Genomic DNA, 7,096 nt, shown 5'->3' on the forward strand with positions numbered 1-7,096 from the left:
AAAAGAGCCAAAAACCAAACAATGACCAACCCATCAGCCTTTTGTTCAAAACTCACAAATTGCAAGAAGTGAGAGTCCACATTCAGCACACCCACTACTACCCCATTCAAACTTCTAATTTCACTCCCTCAATCACTCCTAATATCTCTCAACCTTATCCCACTCCCTCAAATCCCTACCAACCAAAACTTCCTCTACCCAATCCCTAGAATTCGGCCACACTCCTCACACTCCTCTAACACCTCAATTTTAGTCCCACGAAAACACCTTCCCAATTCCAGGAGCAAAATAAAAACCAAAATACCCTTTATGCATTGTCAAGATTCGAACCTCAAATCCCCCTTAACACTCCACACGCCACTAACCCATAGACCAACATGCTTTTTATGACACTTCCCTCCAATATATATTTAAAAACATCAATAACAAGAGACAGGGTTTATTCAAGCCAAAAATCAAAACTTTGTACAAGCCAAGGCTAGAACTCAGGACTTCTCCAACATTTTTCAGGACACTCAACCACTGAAGCAGGCATGTATTTATGCAATACAACATACATAATAAGAATCTCAATTTTTGGGGCGTTACACCGCTGGGACAACAAACATAGTATAGATAAAGTGTATCGGGATAGTAAACACAAGGTAAGTTAGTCGGGACAGTAAATGCGGGGTAAGTCCAATGGGATACAAAGAATGAGGAAGAATGGTATAAGACTATAGTTTGGCTATGGAAACTCATAGAGTACAAGGTATACAATCGGTATACATGTATGAGAAACCATGCCAGTGGAAGAAGAGATAAAAGAAAGTATAAGTAGTGGCAAGTGGGTTTTGAGGGATCCGCCAAAAGTGAAGAAAGTGATAAAGGTAGATTTGAAAGCCAATAAGCCATAGGCAAGGACCCAACAAGAATTAGAGAAAGATATGCCGTACAATAGTTGGCTTAAGTATGGAGAAGAAAAAGGAGACAGAATGTCTGTCGAGACTATTCCACTTTGAGGAGAAGTCTATTGTGGGTATGCCGCCATGATGATAGCCACATTAAGGAAACAAGCAAGTAGAATGGCAGGCTTGTATAGTCGTAAGGATGATAACATGTTGGTCCCTAAGTAGGGGCTAGATTGAAGGGTGGATTACTGGAAGTAATCCCCTACTACGAACAATAAGGTGGAATGAGGATGAGTTTACCAGAATGGCAAGTTATGCTAAAGGTCAACACGTTACGAAAATGTCAATAAGTCCTTTGAGTCTAGAGTAAGGAAAAAGAGAGTCTGCCAAGGACTTGTAACACCCCGAACCCGAGACCATCGCTGGTGTCGGACACGAGGGGTTAGCAAGCCAAGTTCACTTGTTTTGCCCATCCATTGGACATTTCCAGTCAGGCTGGAAAAACTGCGTCACTGTCGCCTTAAAAATCATATCTCGAGTTTCAAAACTCGGAAACTGGTTTCGTAAATTTTCCCTGAATTTAGACTCATATATCCATCCATGGATTTATTTCTAGAATTTTTGGTCGGGCCAATTGGTACAGTTTATTAGTTAAAGTCACCCATGTTACAGGGATCGACTGCTCTGACCTTCGCGCGGTATAACTTGAATATCTCTCTTTACAGGGCTTTAATGCTGGTGCCGTTTGTTTCTAATGAAAATAGACTCAAAATGGAATCTGTACATATAAGGTATGTCTCCTAATTCTTTCTGGATAATTTATAGTAAATTTTAAAGTTGCGACAGGGAACCCAGAAACCGTTCTGGCCCTGTCTCACAATAGCTTTAATATCTCTTAACATGTAACTCCTATGACCATTTCGTTTCTTCCATATGAAAATAGACTCATCAATGTTCATTTACATAGCTGATTCACTATTTAATACCATTCCTACAAATTTTGGTGATTTTCACATTCACGTTACTGCAGCTGGCAGCATCTGTTTTAAGGTAGGTCTTACCTATTTTGTAGTCTCCATGAACCAACTAGTCTTGCCTTACATAGGTCCACATATGATCATTTTAACCATGCCAATGGCTGATCATGTGACCAACATTCCCATTTCCAATTCATAGTCACATCATGACACCATATATATATATACAAACCGCAAATAGTTTAAGTTGATACTTCACTATTACGAGCCATTTTCGCATGGCCGTACACATATACATCATAACATATTTAAACCAACAAGGGTAGTCCTATACATGCCATTTCAAGTTCAACCAAGAATTTATACCAAAATGGGGCTTGATAGTGTGGATGACTTCGACTTCAACGATCCCGAATCCGATTGCTATCGAGCGAAATCTAGAAAACCGAGAGCCAAAGCGGCGAGTAAGCATTTTTATGCTTAGTAAGTCTCAAGGAATATAATCAACTCTAATTACAGCAATACATTCACATAGTTAAATGCATCATTTCATTAATGCACATTCACATAATCATACTTACTTCACCATCCCAACTCTTATGTTCATACACAAATAACGGCTTCATTAAGGCCGATAACTCGTTCCATCATAGGAGCGGATATTCACACGCTCTTACTCCTAGCGCAAAGCACACACCGCACTTACCTTGTCATTGGGAAATTTCACAAGTGCATTAGCTGAAATTTTCCAGCAAGCTTATAATTTTCAAATCACATACCTTCGAGTTTAACCGGATGTCGCTACTCGATCAATCGCCGGGACATAGCCCGGTTATGGTAACCCGCACCAAGGCCTACGGGACTTAACCCGGATATCACGATTTGCACAAATGCCTTGGTCTTAGCCGGATAGAATGACTCGCATACGAATGCCTTGGTCTTAGCCCGGATGTAGCCACTAGCACAATTGCCTTGGGTCTTAACCGGTTATAATTTCCAGCATAATTGTCTTGGGCTTAGCCGGATATCATTCAATTTCTCATGCACACATACATCAATAATCATTGGACATACATATTTATTTTCGTTACTAAGGCTCAAACACAATTATAATCACTAACATAATCGCCTTCGGGACTTAGCCCGGGTATCATTCAATACTCATACACACATAAATCAATAATCAATACATCCATATTTCATTCCACATAATTCAAGTAAGGTCACTTCTTGAGGACTTACATCGGATGTTGTCGAACGGCTTTTACGGCTATTCGATTACTTTTTCCTTCCCTTGTCCAATTGTGGCCCTCTTAGCTCTTGAGCTAATTCAAACAAATTCAATTTATCAAAACCTCATTGTGCTAGCTTATGGCGAATATGACAAGGAATTTAAATGGTCATATGGCCACCCTTTAGCTTGAATACACAATGGTCATGCACATTTTATACTACATCAAGCAATTCAATACAATTTATTCGAGCATCAAGGAAAAGCTAAGGCCTTCAATAGGCTACCCAAGGCGAATATACTTGTCCATGTTGAGGCCAATTATGCACTTAATACCACACAAAAACAGCATGCATTTTACTAGTTAATGCTTTGCATATTGTAGCTCAAAACTTACAATATAGCATCAAGCACTCATATGTGTGCTAGGCGAATGTGCTTACAATTTCACAATTATTCTTCAACATCTTCTTCTTTAAACAAACTTATTCATCACTTCCTTCATAACCAAAACATCATGTGCAAACATATATATACATATATGAGCATGGCCGAATTTCAAGGTGTCCATAGCCATCCAAAACACAAATTTTAACTAACATGCAAGAAGCATGAACCATGCTCATGAATGCATCATGGCGAATATGACAATCATGCTCCTTTTCAACTTCAATCATGATAAAACAAAAGAAAGCTCAAAATCTTACTCAAGAGTAGACAATCCATCATTGCATGCATCATCATCAAGCTTCACACTTAGCATGCAATGGCTTTATCACCATAACAACTTTGGCCAAATACCATTTCCATGGCTTAACAAAGATTTGAGCCATGGCTAACATGCACATCAAGTTAGCAACCAAAACATGCATGAAACTCCTAACACAACCTCATACATACCTTAATCTTGATGCAAACTTAGCCAAATCTCCTTCTAGATCTCTTCCAAACCAAGCATGAAGCAAAAATCCTCCTTCTTCCTTAGTTTTGGCTCAAAGAAAGGATGAACAAAATTTTTTCTTTCCTTCTCTACAACTCACGGCAATGGGGGATTACCACACTCACACACATTTTTTTTCATTTTTTATCACCCATACACCTTTGTTTATTATTTCACCCTAATGCACCAACAAAACATGTTTCATGACATGTTTAGCCCATCCTCCCTTGTCATGGCGGCCACCACCTATAAAAGGGGAATTTGACATGCAAGTCCATTATTTTGCATGCATGCTTTAATTAGTCATCACACATTTCCCTATCATACTTTCAAAGTTCATTACTAAGTCCTTTCTTGTGGAATTCACCCTTATAACACTAAATCAATCATCATAAAATGTCATACATGAGCACACACATATTATAGGCATCAAAATAAATTTTTAATTATTTTTATGCCTCGGTTTTGTGGTCCCGAGACCACCTTCCGACTAGGGTCAATTTTGGGCTGTCACAGGACTGGTCCGACCAAAAAACACCACCAAGGATATTTATGTCTTAAGGAACTTTAGGCAGACTGTAACACCCCTTACTTGTATCCAACGTTGGAATAGGGTACGAGGCATTACCAGGCTTATACACAAGCAGTCATACAAAATCGAGATGTCAATTTCCATCAAAATTTAAAACTTTACACATACACTCATATCATCGCTAAAATGAGCCTACGAGGGCCAAAACATACATTAGAAGTGGTTCGGGACTAAACTGAGAACTTTAGAAAATTTTACAACACTTAAAAAAATTTTCACTAAACAGGGGTCACACGTCGTTGTAGCTTAGGACATGCCCGTGTGGGCAAGCCGTGTGGTCACACACGCCCGTGTCCCTAACCCGTTTAACTCTCTATTTTTCGCCCAAAAACAAATTAAAGTTGTAACATCCCAAACCCAACTAGAATGTTATGGCCGAATCTGGCGTGTCACATTGAAGTGTTTTAGCGAAAACCTTGTTTTCATTGAAAACCCTTCTTTAAAATGATACACCTCAAATACTTTGTAAAATCTTTTTTCAGTTATGGAAGCTTTGTTTAAAACATTTAATTTAAATGTAACTTGTCATTTAAAATTTAGTTGCGGAAATGTAGTATTTAAAAAATAGTTATGGTTTAACGTTCTACTTCTAATAAATATAAAGCATAAAAATGATAGTAATCCTAATTTGAAATATTACCCAGGGGAAATACCTTGTTACAACCCAAATCAAATAGAAATAATTTAAAATCAAAATAATAAAAATTACATAAAGATTAAGTCTAAACTTTTTATGCTAGTTGGCTACCTCCGAGTCCCTCCATCTGTCGAACCGTATACTAAGAATCACCTGAAAAATTTAAAAGAAGGGGGTGAGTTTTGAAAACTCAGTGTGTACAACCATCAACGAGTATAAAGCAATCATCAGTCATTTTGGGCCTGAGCCCAATTCAATAACGGTGGCCTTTGGGCCTTAGCCCATGTTAGCCTCAGTTGGGCTGAAGCCCACATCGTAATAATATCACAATAATATCATATGTGCAACGCTGTGCAACCCACCCCAATAATCCAACCGCTACACACCAACTCCATCCTTCGGTACACGTTATGTAGAGATATAAATATCGACCCACCCAACCGATAAATATCAATGGTAGCCCGGTTGCAGTACTACCTTCATTACAGTAAGTTGCCAATCATATATTGGGCTTAATAGCCGTCAGTGGATCCACGGTTGTCAAGCAACCATGCGATCCTCATATACTTCCTCCGTTCCATAATTCCCAACCTATATGCAACCTAATCAGAATATCATATGAATGCATATGAATGCAGCAGGTATACACGTAGCATCCATAAATCTTACATTCCACCCATAGGGGTACTTTATTCATTTTCGCCTTTAGGGGCATTTTGGTAATTTTCTTTTATTACGGGTTTTTACTTGCCTTGGCCCGTTAACAAATCCCTGTTAGCTAATATGAACAGATACTATGTACCAGGTAGGATTCCAGAGAAAAGGAGGTGAGTCATTAAGGCCGCTTAAGTACCAAACTCTCCCTAAATCCAATCCTGGACATGCATATACCCGTTGCCACACCATAACCCTATGACTTGTCTACGGTCTCAATAAATTAATTAAGTTTTATGCAATCATCATATACTAGGCCCAAAACCCCTTACAAACCCAAACAAGTCCACATACATGCCTATAGCCCACTAGGCCCAATCTCATTCATATGGCCCATTAGGCCCAAATCACATTCACAGTCATGCTCTCATACGATTTTCCATCACATAGCATCAATTATCAATTTATGCCTATTAGGGACCCAACAGCCCATCGGCCCCACTTAGCCCATACTAGCCCGGTTGGCCAATTCATGACCCAAGTCCATGGAATCGCCCATGGGGCCTCAAATAACCTATCGGTTTCCCCCTTACGAGTGTTCGTGCACTCGCAAGACTACCGTAGCCAAAATTTTAGCTTTTCGACATTTCAGCTATTTGCATTTTAGTTTTTCAGGATTTGCCGATCTACTTGTGTGTGTGCAGTGTATGTACACACCTTCGGCTTTATATCAAGCTATCATAGGGTAGAAGTACACACCTTATCACCTGGAGTACTAAGTGTTCATAATCACTCGAACCTATATTCAACATTATACTCCATCAGTCACATCCCATTAATTCAACATAAATCCATTACTTACCAAAGAACAACCTATACTTGCCTTGACTAGATTGATCGGCTGCGATCTACCTATGTCCAGGCGGAAAGTCCCGAATGGCTGGCACCTTACGTCGCTTAAACTTGGAAGCCTCTATCCCAACCTCTCTGCTAGAACCCCCTTTTTTCATCAACTAATACTTAGCCAGTGATCACACTCTTGAATGAGAGGGAAAAAAAGAAATAAATGGAGAAACCATGGGTTAACGAAAGTATTCGAAAGGATAAAGAAAAATTGGCTTTTAAGAGTGTAGAAACGAAAGAACTTAGAAATATTTAACAAAAGCCGAAAAAGA

Source organism: Gossypium arboreum, chromosome 5, assembly GCF_025698485.1.
Source record: "Gossypium arboreum isolate Shixiya-1 chromosome 5, ASM2569848v2, whole genome shotgun sequence".
NCBI lineage: Eukaryota > Viridiplantae > Streptophyta > Magnoliopsida > Malvales > Malvaceae > Gossypium > Gossypium arboreum.